We start from the raw sequence: 16,066 nt of genomic DNA on the forward strand, positions 1-16,066 counted from the left end.
AAACAACCCAAATGATGATCTTATTTTCTACCCCTTCACAAAGGAAGGAGGGAACAGCATTCTGTTTCCAAGGTCATCAGAGGAGCATATTCAGAGTGTGCCCAGAGGAAAGAGGATAGAAGGAGGGCTTGGGATAGAAGTAAGAAGCAGTTGAATTCTAAAAGTTTGTGAGAAGAGCCCTGGAACAGGAGTGCCCTTGGCTGCAGCTAGGCAGGTTTTCATCGCTGTGGGGATTGGTGGAGGAAGAAGTAAACCAAGATAATATTTCCAAGATGGAAAGTCCTTCAGACTCAGCTGTGATTTTACCTAGCACTCCACAGGCTGTGCCAATCTATCATCAACCCATACAAGTAGTTCAAGAAAGCAACCTATGAGTGCAACACTTAAGAGAACGGTTGAGGAAAACTAAGTTTTCATTTAATCCCTGTTATAGTGGTAAACCGTCTTAAAGTAGAGAATTAAGAAAATGATCAGAACTTTTTAGATAAACCATCATCATCGACACAAGAAAAGTGTTTGGAATTTCAAGATAACTTTAAGCACATGGACAGTGAATTTGAAGAAAATCCATATTTGAAAAATAGCATCAAGAATAATGATTAACATAATTTAATGATCAAGAATAGATCCAGAGACAAGTGGCAGGAGAGGGGGTGGTTAGAGAGCAACCAAAGGACCTCTATGCATGCATATTAGCGTAACCAATGGACACAGACACTGGGCAGTGGGGGTTTTCCTGGGGAGGGAATGGCTTGGGGGGGCGGTCTAGAGGGGAAAAAAGAGACATACATATAACGTTAGACAATAAATAAATAAACATAATTTAAAAAAAGAATAGCAATGCAAGTGGATCTAAATCACTTGATACTGGCTCCTGCAGTGATCTCCAGAATAACTTTGATGAGAATCTTCCCCAAAAATGATTAAATGAAGAAAAGGCAAAATTGTTGAAACAGATTCAGGAGAAGAAGACCTTTTTAGGAGGCTAAAACTTGTCAAAATGTATAGATCAAAGAATTATCTGTCTCAGTTACAATTGTTAATAAAGAAGTGGAGAAGCTGCAGCCAACTGTTGAGTTGCAGTCAGCTATGTCTGAGGAGAACAAGAAATTCAGCCTTACTCAGTTGATAGACCACTATGGGTTAGATGATAATTATTCCACAATAACAGCAATGAAGAAGAATTTATAGGTCTTTAATTCATAATTTTTTTCTCCAGAATATCTTTGAGAATGACAACTTAAAAATACGTATATATTTTAAAGGGAAGATATAAACCATTAGGGCTTAAAGTAAAGTATCTTGATGAACATCAATTTAGGGTACTCTGTTAGATAAATATATAAGTTCTAAAATGAAAATTTAGCACTTTAGATAATCTACCAAAGAAAATTTGACATTTAAAACTATGTGAAAAAAATTAAATAATGTTTTAAAAAATAATTTGGGCAGTGTTGGAAGTCAGTTAGTTATAATATATTGTTTTGTTTATTATAAAAAGATGTTTTATTTTAAATGTTAAAAAATAGTTTAGCCCTAACCTGTTTGGCTCAGTGGATAGAGCATCAGCCTGCAGACTCATGGGTCCCAGATTCGATTCTGATCAAGGGCATGTATCTTGGTTGCGGGCACATCCCCAGTAGGGAGTATGCAGGAGGCAACTGATCCATGTTTCTCTCTCATTGATGTTTCTAACTCTCTATCCCTCTCCCTTCCTCTCTGTAAAAAAATCAATAAAATATATTTTAAAAAAAAGTTTAATCTGGTGAATGACTAAACCTAAATTGGTCTAAAATGCCTGCCTGTCTCCTAAGTTGATGAAACTTGTTTCCATCAATTTACCATATATTTCCACCTGTATGGTCTATTAGGTAATTAAACTAATGTCCAAAATTTAAAAATAAATAAATAAATAAAGGTTTGTGAGAAGAGCTTTCCAAGAAGACTGTGAAAGGATGAGTTTTATGATTTATGAGGACTTTCCTAGAGTCACTTTTAACAACACACTAAGGGTAAATGACCTTACAGATCAAGAGCTGTATGGAGTTTTTCTAGAGGTTGGGTCAAGGTGCTGCCATGCCCAAAAGAGGCCCACAGATAACATTCCCACATTAAAGAAATTCAGAGTAACTAATCAATGGCTATTTCAGGAAAGACCAATGTGGACCAAAGTTGAGGGTTCTCTCTGAATTTTGTTAATTGCATGAGACACTCTCTTTCCAACAGAATTTTTGCATTATAGTATGCACTGAGAAGCAAAGAACCCTCCCAAATAATTGAGAATAAAATTTCAGGAAGCATGGAAGGCAAAATGCTTACAGTAGATTACAGTTGGGTTGGATAAATAAAAGATACAGGCTACATATTTTCCCCTGTATTGTAAAAATAAAGGCAAAAATATTGTCTAAAGAAGGATACTTATATAAGGCATTGCAGTCTATGCTTTTATGTAGCCAATTATCAGGGTCAGCCAAAAGGTAAAAAATGTTCAAATTTCCAAAAGGGAATCTAGAAAAATGTCCAAAGAAGGAAGAGCTAAAGTTGGGTGGAAAAGACAAAGGTATGTGCAAAGTGAGTGGGATGGAGTGATACTTAATTTTATGTCACCTTGACTGGCCACAGAGTACCCAGATTAAATATTATTTCTGGGTGTGTCTTTGATGTTGTCTCTGGATGAGATTAGCATTTAAATTGGTAAGCTAAGTAAGATAGATTGCCCTACATAATCAGAGTGGGCATAGTCCAATCTATCCAGGGTTTGGGTAGAAAAGTGGAAGAAGGAGGAATTCACCACTTTTTTCCTTGCCTCACTACTTAACCAAGCACATCCCATCTCATCTTCTTCTCAGACTGAGATTTATACCATTGCCTTCCCTGGTTCTCCAGTCTTTGAACTCAGACTAAATTATACCACTTGCTTTCCTGGGTCTCCAGTTTGCAGAAGGTAGCTCATGAAATTTCTTAGTCTCTAAAATCTTATGAGCCAATTTGTCAACATCTACCTATCATCTATCATCCTCATCTGTGTGTATATGTTTATACATGCATATATATATGTATGTGTATATAATCCATTGATTCTATTTCTCTGAAGAACCCTGACTAATAAAGATGGTCTCTCTGAAGGCATGCCCAATAGACAAACCTTTCTCTACCACCTGTTTGCCCCAGGCCATATTATTAAGCTTTTTGGCTTTGGAGTTCTTTCAGTTCTGGGAGCTTTTGGTTGGAATACTTAACTCCTTTCTTCCCTTTTAGGCTAAACATCTTAAATATCCTTAGTACCATTTTAGTCATAATAATAAGATCATTTCCACAGGGGAATGTCAGGAGGCCTAATTAGTACCTGTAGAGACTCTGTGATCTTACAAGGAAAGGAGTGTGAGGCACTATTCAACCTGAGAACCAAAAACGGATGAAGAGATTGCTCAAATTAGTTAGAGTCACAGCCATCCAACACACTGAAGAAAATGTGACTCTCTCCATGGGGATGCTTTCCAAGGTCAGGATTTTATAAAGTCAATATTTCCCCACTGGAATAGTACCTTTGCACTGTAGCAATTTGTGAGGCAACCTGCTGCTGTGGAAAGGACGGATGCACAAGGACTGGGTTCTAATCCAAGTCGATCTGTCACCACCTAGCAGGGCAGAAATTAATTGGTCAATTCACAGCATCGGGTGTAGTTTACGCATCTATAAATTGAGTGGCTTGAACTAAATGGCTTCTAAAGTTATGTTCACCTCTAGCCTATTCACCACTGAAATTCTCAATTACACATTAGACCAGTTCATTTTGATCAATATCTTCTGAGTAGGTTCTATGTGGCAGGAATTGTGGTAGTGCCTAGGCAAGGTGTGCCTGTTTGCCCAACTTTAAAGGCACCATCTATATAGAAGAGTGTGTGAATCCTCACCCTTTAGTAGTGTGCAATGCTATCGCCCTGGAGACTCAATTAATGACATCTAAATTCCCATTGAATAGGGAGTAGAGCAATGAACTCAGCTGCATTGGTGTGGAGTAAACTAAAGCTTCTTCAGTGAGTTGATGTCTGCATTGGATTTTGAAATATGAATAAAAATTTTCTTGGAGGCAATGTGGATGTTGGAGAGGCTCAAGGAAAGTATTCTGGTGAGAAAGGAGAGAATGTACAAAAGCATGAAACACAGGTGAAGATTTGCTAGAATATATACTTTAAGGGGGGCACAAAGGTGATGATCTAATACACTCTTACATGATGGTGGGTCTCACTACATAAATGTGATTTTTAAAAGTCTTCCCAAGCTCACAAAAACTGTTGTTATTTCTTATTTGCAGTCAAACTATGTTCAAAAATTGCTATATCACAAGATCCAAAGGAGATGAGTGAAGCTATATAGAATTAAGCACAAGCAATGCAAGCTACAGCTTGCTCTGGATTTCCTGACCTGTTTAAATAAGAAAATGAATGCAGGGTTCCCATGAAGGCATGTAACCTCCCCACTGTAAGTGAGCTTTATTGGGAAATTCATTGTCTATGCCTGGTTTCTTCCAAAACTTGTCACAAAGAAGTGCAAATAAGGAGACCAGAGAAGCCAGCCAACCCCTCTCTAAAATTATCCCTGTCATCAGAAACAATTACTACTATGTGTTGCACAGTATTGTTCTAGGAAGAGGAGCCAAAGCAGTTTAGGGAGATTTGCAGATCATATAATTGTGTAACTGGAGTTTATGGTTGGCACTCTGGTTTGTGTGTCAAAGCTTAATTGGTGGGAGGCTTCGAGGGAATCCAAATCAAGTTATCCAAGGGGTTCAAACACCATTACTAGAGGAAGGAGATAGTTTACATGTTTATAATATCGTCGGGAAATCTGTATCATTTCTTTTCATTTTGAGCTAATTGAATTGATATGATGCAGTGAAACCCTACAATATGTGTGTGTGTGTGCACATGCATGCACATGTGTGCATGTGAATGTATATGAATTTTTTCTCATTCTGCACAACATTCTTTGGGTACTGAGTAAATGTCAAAGCATCATACCCAGGCAACCTTTCCAGGCTGAACTAATGGAACCTCAAATGAATTTACTTACACTCCTTTGCTCTTATAAATACTGAGTTCAGTCACACCTGACATTTTGTTATACATTTTAACAAAAGCAAAGTCACAATGCAAGCAAAAGGCTAACACAACCAGAGAAAGAAAATGATAAACATTAAAAAGAAAATTTAATAATCTCTTAGGGTAAACTATAATTTTAAAACTACTATTAGATTATTTCTACTTGTCTAGCACATTCTTTTGTGTGAGTGGGCAGGGGGGAGTTCTAATTTCTATATTACTGATCTTTAACTTAATGAAGACATCATAAATCATTTCTCAAAGTAGTTTCAGAATAAATTTGTAAATTGGGGATAAACAGGCTTCATTCTGACTTTTGTTGTTGAAAAGTAACGGCTCCATTTTGTTTGTTTTATTTTGACATTTGAGAAAACACAGAGTTTTGAAAGGAAGTCTAATTCATTTATGAATCTATCTCCCGTATGTTAACTGTGCTGTTTCTCAAGCTCATGAAGAAATAGCAGAGACATCAGTATTTGTATTTTTTGGTAGCCTTTAAATTCGAAGCTTCTACAATGCAGGCTAATTTTGAGGTCTGTGCCACTCTGGGAAATAAGTGAGAAATATACAAAAACTAGAAAACTCAGACACAGATAAGGAAATGTTTTCCAAGCAGAATAAAGGTTTTCAGCAGCATATGTGCTTGCATAGTTAGCCCAGCTCACCAAGTTGAAATTCTAGGTAAACAAGAGAAAAATACAAAGCTAGTGTTTTTTGAGGACACAGGGATTAAAGAAAACTACAAAGGAATACCCTCCCACCACCCCCAACCAAGTCTTCCACACTATTCCCTAATGGTCTAGAGAGGGCATGTAAATCTACTCTGAAAGACAGACTGAACCTGAGCATTGACAACAGGATTTGCAGGGAGGAAAGAGTGCCACCTACTGAATCACCACCTTTCAGATGTTTCTGTCAGCACTTTGATTTTCCTTGGAGTTCTACCAACCCTGGAGCGTGACCTTGCTGAGAAATGAAATCTGACCTCATTACAATGCAAGCTTAGCTATCTGCAGACACATTACAAAATCAGCCAGAACCCCTCATCTGCAGATTTCCCCCCAAATAGTGCAACACTAACTGAGAGCCACAAGAAAGACAAGCAGAGGGGCTACGTAGAACCAAAACAGCAAGAACAGCTGCAGAAGGGGATGAGGCATCTGTGTAATGATATGTTTAGTCACTAAACACAACTATTTTATCTTAAGATTCACTCAAAATTCACTACACATGTTTATGGAAAGTCTTCCTATTCTCAGTCTGAGAAAAGTGCCTTACTAAATGTTTTGTTGGATTGATCCTAATTGTTGACATCTGGAATTTGTTAATGTTAATATTAACAGAGCATTTGGCTAAATAAAATGATACGAGACAAAGGTCAATTCTGAACATTTATTGTGTCATGTTAACACAGGTAACTAAACAGTTTAATGAAAAGCCTGCTAAGTTTATTTTAAAAATTAATAGATATTAATGATTGCAACCAATATTATTGTTAATGTAGATTAATCTTAAATATAAAATCAATATTTTCTGAGTTACTAATGCAGGAGGACCTATGCATATATAAATGCATATGTCAAAGAGCCTGATAAACATATCTGGGTTTGTCTCCTCAGCATATTCATATATTATGAACCATGAGAACACAAGAAATGATAAAAATGTAAAAATATTGACCATGTGTGTCTTTATCATATGATTCATTTTGGAGTTCTCCACCATCCATTGTAACATATAACTTATCCCTTGTATGCACCTCATATTCCAGCTACCTATGAGTGGCTAAATAGAAATAATATAGGGACCATAGTTTCCCTAAAGAATGGTACAACTAAATGTAAACATTTTAAGTTAAAAGACTGCACATGCACATTGGTGTTACGGGGGACATGTTTAGATACATTTGCTTGTTTGGTGGCAGATACCAGTGTCCTCCTTAAAAGAATAAAGAATTCAAAGAAATTATGTAGATTGGCCTTGGAAAATTCAGAGGCATCAGCTAGCCTTGAGCTAGACTGAAGAGAAACACTTTAACAGAGCATCTTAACCCAATTAAATGGCTATCCCCAGGCATTTTGCTATAGTAAGTAATTGAATACAATGACAAACGTTCTGTTTTCATAAAGGCCATAGTCTTAGAAAAACCTAAACATTTTCAGTTGTTATTATTTATTATTCTTGGAAAGTAAAATGTTTGAAAATACAAGAAAAGAAGTGGTTAAAAAAACCAAGAATGAGGTCATGCCATCTACACTAATAAAAGAGAAAAATGGTAATTGGTGTACAATGATACCTTTTTCATTGGCTAATCAGGGCTATATGCAAATTAACTGCCAACAAGATGGCGGTTAATTTGCATATGTAGGCACAATGCAGGGAGGCAAAAGGGAAAGCAGGAAGAAGCCCCCTGCCACTGACAGTGATCGGAAACCCAGGGGGGAGCTATGATCGGAGAATCAGGTGCCTTTGCCGCCCTGGCCAGTGATAGCAGGAAGTAGGGGTGGAGCCAGCGATGGGAGCTGGACACGGTTGAAGCTGGCAGTCCCGGGAGCTAGGGGTCCCTTGCCTGGGCCTAAAACGGAGCCCACGATCACGGGGCCGCTGCAGCTGCGGGTCCCTGCTGCCCGAGCCGGACGCCTCAGCCAGAGGCATTAGGCCTGGGCAGGGGCGGAGCCTGCAACCGCGGGGAGCTGGGGGTCCCCTGCCCAGGCCTGACACCTCTGCCGGAGGCCTCAGGCCTGGTCAAGGGTCCGATCCGGTGATTGGTGATCGGAGGGTGATGAGGGTCAACTCCTCTGGCCGAGGCATCAGGCCTGGGCGGGGGGGCTGAGCCGGGGATTGGGGGGATATGATGGTCCCCTTGCCCAGGCCTGAAGCCTGGGTCAGAGGCATCAGGCTTGGGCGGGGGGTGGAGCAAGCGATCAGAGGGAGATGGGGGTCCCCTGCCCAGGCATGATTCCTGGGCCAGAGGCCTCAGGCCTGGGCGGGGGCCAGAGCCAGTGATCGGGGGGAGATGGGGGTCCCCTGTCCAAGCCTGACACCTCTGGCGGAGGCGTCAGGCCTGGGCAAGGGGCCGATCAGGTGATCAGAGGGTGATGGAGGTCTACGCCTCTGGCTGAGGCATCAGACCTGGGCAAGGGGCAGAGCCAGCAATCGGAGGGGTCTGGGGGTCAACGCCTGAGGGCTCCCAGTATGTGAGAGGGGGCAGGCTGGGCTGAGGGACACTCCCCCCCCCCACACACACACACCCAGTGCACGAATTTCGTGCACCGGGCCGCTAGTATGTATATAAGAGGCAATCTAATGGCAACCAGTGGCCAAAGCTAGAACAATTTGAAAAATAAACTAAATAATATAATATTGGATTATAACCCCAAGTATAAAATAAATATACATATATTTATAGTGATATAAATAAATGATTGAATAAATAAAAATAGAGAATAATAAATAATTTTTCTTTGTAGAATGTCAATATGCTCATACTTTTGAGTATGGATTTAAATCAGTGACTCACTTCCAATGAATGCAGTACAGAGAGAGAAACATGGAAATTTTTCTGGGAAGAATCCTGGCAAGCACTGTCTGTGATCAAAATCAATAGTAGCAATGATGTCATATGAATGTTATCTACCTCCTGATGTAATATTTTAAGAGGGGCATTCACCTATGGTGTTCCCTCCAAAAACCCATAACCTCATTCTAGTCATGAGAATATATTAGACAAACACATTTGAGGTCTAGGGGACAAAATGCTTGACTAGTACAGCTCAACACTCTTAAGGTCATGAAAAAGCAGTAAAGATTGAGGAAATGCCAAAGATCAGTTAAAACCAGGAGACATGACAATTAAATGCAATGTGGAATCTGGATTTGGTCTTAAAACAAAAGTCAGAGAATAGTGTAAAAATGGTGAAATTCAAATTATGTTTGGATTTTAGTTAAAGAATAACGTACCACTGGTGTTTTCTTAGTTTGACACATGTAAGATGATAGTATAAAGTGACAACATTAGAAGAAATGCAACTGGGAATGTAATATAAAGGTACAATTTAAATTACTTTGCAACTTTTCTATAAATCTAAAATTATTCCAAAATAACAAGTTTCATTCAAAATGTTTGAAGAAAACATTCCTGTGGAAAGAGTGTCATAAGTCTCTGGATTTATGATATATAATTATTCTGGATGCTCTGTACTTTAAAATTATTTGATGAATTTCAAAGATACATATGCTGCCCATTAAAATTAATGTATTTGCAACATTTCTGATTAAAGAAATTACAAATAGCATCCTTACATTGTATGCACATAACACTGAGACTTTAAATCAATATTTGCGTAAGAGATGATGTTGACTGCAAAGAAAGTGGTGGAAAATGGGTAGTTTCTGGATAAATTTTGTTTAAGTATTAAAGAGTACAAGAGAAACTGCTGATTCAAAGATTTCTTTGTGTTTTTTCACCTGAGAAACTGGAAGGATGGTGTTACCATTACTTGGGACGAGAAGGATTTCAGGGCAACAGTTTTCTGAGAAGGGGAAAGGAAATCATGATTTGGATTGGGATATATTATTATAATATATTATATTTAGGATACCTATTTAAGCATTATAATGAAAATTTTAGATATGTTGTTAAAGGAGATATCCAAGCCAAATATTTAATTTGGGAGCCATTGGGATATAGAGAACAAATGATAATAGCAAGGAAGTGGCTTTGCAAAGAAAAAATCCCTGGGGTCCTCTAATATTAACAAATAAGATAGATGAAGTGATTCAGAAGTTATAAAATGAGAGAGAAAACAAACAAACAAACGAACGAACAAAAACCCCCAAACAAACAGAAAATCAAGGTGAGAATTTTCTAGACCAGGACACACATTGAGGAACCCAGGTAGCCTCAGTGGACACCCTAAATTATTGAACTGGAGCTGAGAGTTCAAGGACACTAAACTGGCAAAAACTGACCTGGCAGCGTAACAAGGAAGAGAAGAGAGTTTCAAAGAGAAAATGCTGGCTGGGTGAAGAGGGCTACCTCTCAGGTATTCAGCAGAATATACCCATGAGAAATCAGGATATACCCAAGAAAAGCTAACACAGGTTAGAGAAAGAACCCACCTGAGATTAGAGGGAAGAGTGCCTGGTAGACACAGGAGCCAGGGAACAGTGCCTAATACCAACAACCAGATTTAAAACAATAACAACAACAAAGAAAACCAACCTATAATACACAGGGCATTGACTGAAGTGCTCAGAAGAGTTTGTCTCAGAAGAGAAATCATTATTTCTAGACCAAAGGCTGCTCTGGTCCTGCTTAACAAAACTTTAAAGAAAGACTTGAAAGAATTAAACTGCCTTGAAGTAAATATATTGTGTCCTAATACAGAACTCAAAAATATTTATAAAAATACTCAAAACAGCCCTAACTGGTTTGGCTCAGTGGATAGAGCGTCGGCCTGTGGACTGAAAGGTTCCAGGTTCTATTCCGGTCAAGGGCATGTACCTTGGTTGTGGGCACATCCCCAGTGGGGGGTATGCAGGAGGCAGCTGATCGATGTTTCTCTCTCATCAATGTTTCTAACTCTCTATCCCTCTCCCTTCCTCTCTGTAAAAAATCAGTAAAATATATTTTAAAAAAAGAAATACACAAAATATATCCAGCACCCATCAAGATAAAATGCATAATATCTGGCACCCAATCAAAAATTTAGAAGACTGGCAAAGAAGCAGAAAAACGTGACCTGTAATAAAGAGAAAACAACACAATGGATTGAAACTGACACAGATGTGACACAGATGTTAGAATTAGTAGACAAGGATACTAAAACAATTATGACTGTACTCCATATGTTCACAAAGATTAAAGAAAAGAATTGAACATGTTAAGTAGAGACATGGAATATACATTTACAAAGACCCAAATCAAACTCTAGTGATAAAATTTATAATGTGTGAGATTAAAATACCCTTTATGGGATTAATGAAAAATTATACCCTGCAGAATAAATAAATAATAGTGAACTTAAATATATAGCAATAAAAACTATTCAAAAGGAAACCAGAGAGAGAAAGAAAAGAACACCAATCAGCCTAATATGCTCCCATTTGGAGGACTCTCATTTGAGTCCCTGAAAGAGACAAGGAGGGCTAAAAACTCAATTGTGGCAGTAAGGGCCACAAGTTTTCCAAATTTAAGGAAATCTATAAAGCAATTTATCCACAAAACCCAATAAATCCCAAGTAAAAAAGAAAATAAAAACTCAAGAACAAAAGGAAAACATATAATAATCAAATTGCTCTAAACCACTGGTAAAGAGAAATCTGAAAATCAGCCAGAGGGGGAAGAAGGCACATGTGAGCTATCAAAGTTAGGAGAAACCTCAGAAGAAATAAGAATCCTATATAATAAAAGCCTAATATGCAAAGCATCCAGTCATTTGGTTGTCTGTTCAACCAATCAAAGCATAATATGCTAATGATATGCTAAGGCCACTCAACCATTCACTATGATGTGCAGTGACCACCAGGGGGCAGATGCTCTGACTGGTAGGTGAGCTTGCTGCTGGGGTCCGGCCAATCTGGACTTAGCGAGATGGGCTGCACATGCCCTGGAGCCCTCCCGCAGACACTTTCTGGCTGGCAAACCTCCTGCATCCTTCCCCAGCCCCAATCGTGCACCTGTTGGGTCCTCGGCCTGACCTGTGCCCTCTTGCAATCCAGGACCCCTCAGGGCATGTCAGAGACCTGGTTTTGGCCCAATCCTGCAGGCCAGGCCGAGGGACCCCACTGGTGTATGGATTCGTGCACCAGGTCTCTAGTTAAGTATAATGGGATACTCTGGATTGGGTCTTCAACAGAAAACAGACTTTAAGTTAAGGCTAAGAAAATCTCCATGAGAAAATTTGGTTAATAATAGATGGAACTAGGTTCACAGTGTATGGAAACTCTCTGTACTACCTCAACAATATTTTAATAAATTTAAGATAAAAAGTTTATTCAAATTATTTACAGATGGAAAAAAAAATAAGAATAATGGCAAATTTCTTGTCAGAAACAATACCAGTGAGGAGACCAAACACAATCTTTAATATATTACAAGAAAAACTGTTAACCTAGAATTCTTTACACAGTGAAATATCTTTCAAAAATGAATTTAGAACAGAGAGTTTTACAGTTATACAAGAGCTGAAATAAAAGCAGACCCTGGTGATAGGAAATGTTGAAGGAAGTACTGCAAGCAGAAAGAAAAGGAAATTGGAGGGAAATATGGTTCTATATCAAGAAATGAAGAACACCAGAAATAGTAGACTCTTAGGTAAATATATGAGAGATTATTCTTATAATTTATATCTTACAAAAGTAATTAACTGTTAAAATGTAATTAGCTGTGCTGTGAAAATGCAGTATATATAAAAGCAAAATTATAAAACCAAAACTGGTTATTTGAAATGATCAATAACATTCATTAACACCTAGAGTGACTAACCAGAAATAAGAAAGAAGATAAAAAAATACTATATCAGCCCTGATCGGTTTGGCTCAGTGGGTAAAGCGTCGGCCTGTGGACTGAAGGGTCCCAGGTTCGATTCCAGTCAAGGGCATGTACCTTGGTTGTGGGCACATCCCCAGTAGGGGGTGTGCAGGAGGCAGCTGATCAATGTTTCTCTCTGATGGATATTTCTAACTCTCTATCCCTCCCCCTTCCTCTCTACAAAAAATCAATAAAATATATTTTAAAAATACTATAATATAAGAGAGATTATACTATTACAGATACAACTTATTAAAATGATTTTGAATTATTTGAAAATTTTGTAACAATAAATGTATTCACTTAGGCAAAATGGACAAATTCAAGAGATACCAATCTCAGTAAAAAAGAAACCAATAACCCAAGTAGAACTATATCTACTTAAATTTATAGTTATAAATAAAAATTCTGACCCAGATGGCTTTATTGGAGATTTCTTATAAGCACTAAAACAAAACAACAGCAATTCTACACCACTTTTCAAAAAATTACAGATGAGGAATTGCTTCTTCGTTCATTCTATGAGGCTGGTATTACCTTTGTTAAAAATGAAGCAAAGACATTATAGGAGACTAAAACTACAGACCAATGTTTACAATAAATATTGGTGTAAAAATTCTTTAAAATTATTTAGAAAATAGCATCCAACAAAACATCAAAGGATAATATAGCATGAGGGTTTATCCCAGAAATGCAAAGATTGGTGTATCATTTGAAAATCAATGAAAATCAGCATTTTGGTAAAGTAAAAATGGAAAACCATACAACTATCTCGATACTTTAAAAAAAGTCATTTGACAGATTACTACATAACTTACTGATACAAACAAACAAACAAACAAAATCCCACCAAAAAAACCCCTCTCAGCAATGAAGGGAACATCTTAAATATGATATGGAACAGTTAAGAAAAATCTCTAGCTGATATCACAATTAATATTGCGAAACTAGATGTTTTACCTCTAAGATTAGGAATAAGGCAGGGTGTCCACTTTCTGCTCAATATATTACTGTGGGTCTGAGTCAGTATAATAAGATTAGAAAGGGGGGGAAAAGTAGTCATCCTGAGTGGAAAGGAGGAGGAAATTTCTTTATTCACAGTTGACATTATCATCTATGCACAAAAAATTATTGAATCTACCAAAAAGCTACTAGAACCAATAAGTGAATTTAACAGGTATGTATGTACAATCAAGAAACAACAATCAACTGTTTTTGTATATATAAGCAACAAACAGACTATGCTGCAGAAATTGACAAGTTAATTCTAAAATGTTAATGCAATGTGAAGAACATAGAATAGCCAAAACAACTTTGAAAGGGAAAGTGACAAAATGTATTATAAAGCTACAGTAATTGAGACAGTTTAGTATGGGTATAAACATAAATATATTAATGGAACAAAATAGAGAGTTCAGGAATAGATCCACATATATGGACAATTGATTCCCCTCCCTGCAAATAAGAGGCTCACAATAAATGCACAGGATTTGTTGAATAAGTGAATAGATGAATGAGTGAATTAACTATGGATGGATTGGCACTATTTGCACAACAGTTAAAGCATGGGGAAAACAAACTGATCCTTGGGAAATCATAAAATATCCCCTCCTTTCAAAAAACCAAATAGCATCTAAATAAGTATGAGTGATGATTCCCATATACAGCAGAATTATGAAGTGACAAGAGAAAGAAAATAAATATCTTTTATGTTATTTTATTGTTAAGGGAAAATATTTTAATTGTGAGCAAATGAATAATCTATATATGGTGTTCACAATAACTTTCATTAGTAAGTACATGCATAATCAGTTAACAAAAATCTATTTTTAATCTATTTTTAAACTATTTAAAAATGTAGTTTCCTTCCTGAAAATCTACAAAATAATAACTAGGGAGGATCATTTTTATTACAGAGAGATTGTTCACTTTATAAAAAAGTTCAGAGGAATTATTGAAATATCAGAATTTACCAGTGCATTCAACTGTTAGTTATCAGATCATTAACTACTTTATAGAATGAGGTTAAGCTGGAGAGAAAATGAAGTTAATACACAAAAATGGAGCATTGGAACTACTTTTGAATTGGCTATATACCATAAATAAAAGTTTAAGATCTTGGAAAAAATGTCAGTAGAAAAGTATGCAATTTAACAAAAATCAGTTATGATACATTTTAAGATGATATCTGTAGTAAGATATAGTGTTACTAGAGGCCCAATGCATGAAATTTGTGCAAGGGGCTCCTAGGGCCCTGGCTGCTGCCCCGGCCCTTGTATCAGCAGCCCCAGCTGCCACCCCAGCCCTAGCTGCAGCAGCCCCGGCTTCATCCAGAAGGTCGTCTGGAAGGATGTCCAGAGGGACTTCCAGTTTAATTAGCATATTATGCTTTTATTAGTATAGATAGAGGTACATGTGTTGAGGATGCTTGGAACAGAGATATAAGTGGACTAAGTTTTGACAAATTCAATACATATTCTATATAGTTGACAATCCTATCTAATAAAGAGGGAATATGCAAATTGACCATCACTCCACCACAAAGATGGCGGCGCCCAGTCCTTTCAGCCCCGTTGGAGTCCCCCAGTCCTGGGGGGTGGCCGCTGAGAGCAGGCAGCGTGAGTGGCCCAGCAGAATGCTTGCTTCATCACCATGGCTACTAGGCAAGCATTCTACCCCAGCCACGGAGGGCCTCTGGGCAGCGGGCATGGAGCAGCCAGAGCAGAATGCTTGCTTTTTTGCCCTGGCAATGAGGCAAGTGGTCCGACCTGGCCAAAGAGGGCCAAATGACAGAATAGACTGGTACTGATTCAAAATGGCACCTGCTCCATTGGCCTTCACCCCAGTACTAAGTCTGGAGAACTGTCTGCTAAGTAAAGTAGATCCCCTACATGACCAATTAGGACCAAAGGCTCGACCAGACCAGAAGTCAGTGCTGGGTTGCCATGGTGGGGTGGCCCACCCCCCATGGTGACTGGGGCTGATGCAGGCACTCTGACCCAGCACTGACTGCCTAGGGGGCTGCGGATCAGGCCCAGAGAGAGGTCTGCAGAGAGACAGGCAGGGTCTGATCCGTAGCCTCTGTGGCAGCCATTGATCTGAACTTGCCTCTCTTTCTCTCCTGGACTGGCCAACAGCTGTGCCTCCATTTCTCTCCAGGCCTCCACCAGGGCTGCTGATCAGCCCCACCTTTCTGATCAGGCACCGTTGATAGGCCCAGAGATGCTGACTGGCATAGAAACTGACCAATCAGAAGGAAATCTGGGTAAATATAAGGAGCCAATGGCTGCATAGGAGGCAGAGCTTTTGATGCTGACTTGCATGGAAACTGACCAATCAGAATCAAGTTGGCCAGCAAAGGAGGGCAGTTGGGGGCAAGATCAGGCCTGCAGGGGAGGGCAGTTGGGAGTAAAATCAGATCAGCAGGGGA

General features: G+C 38.5%; 1 pseudogene; it reads left to right on the plus strand.

Moving 5' to 3' along the window:
• The first annotated feature begins 239 nt into the window (after positions 1-239).
• On the plus strand, positions 240-1,199 carry LOC132227572 (swi5-dependent recombination DNA repair protein 1 homolog; annotated as a pseudogene).
• Positions 1,200-16,066: the final 14,867 nt, after the last annotated feature.

The sequence above is a fragment of the Myotis daubentonii genome, chromosome 1 (assembly GCF_963259705.1).
Source record: "Myotis daubentonii chromosome 1, mMyoDau2.1, whole genome shotgun sequence".
Taxonomy (NCBI): domain Eukaryota; kingdom Metazoa; phylum Chordata; class Mammalia; order Chiroptera; family Vespertilionidae; genus Myotis; species Myotis daubentonii.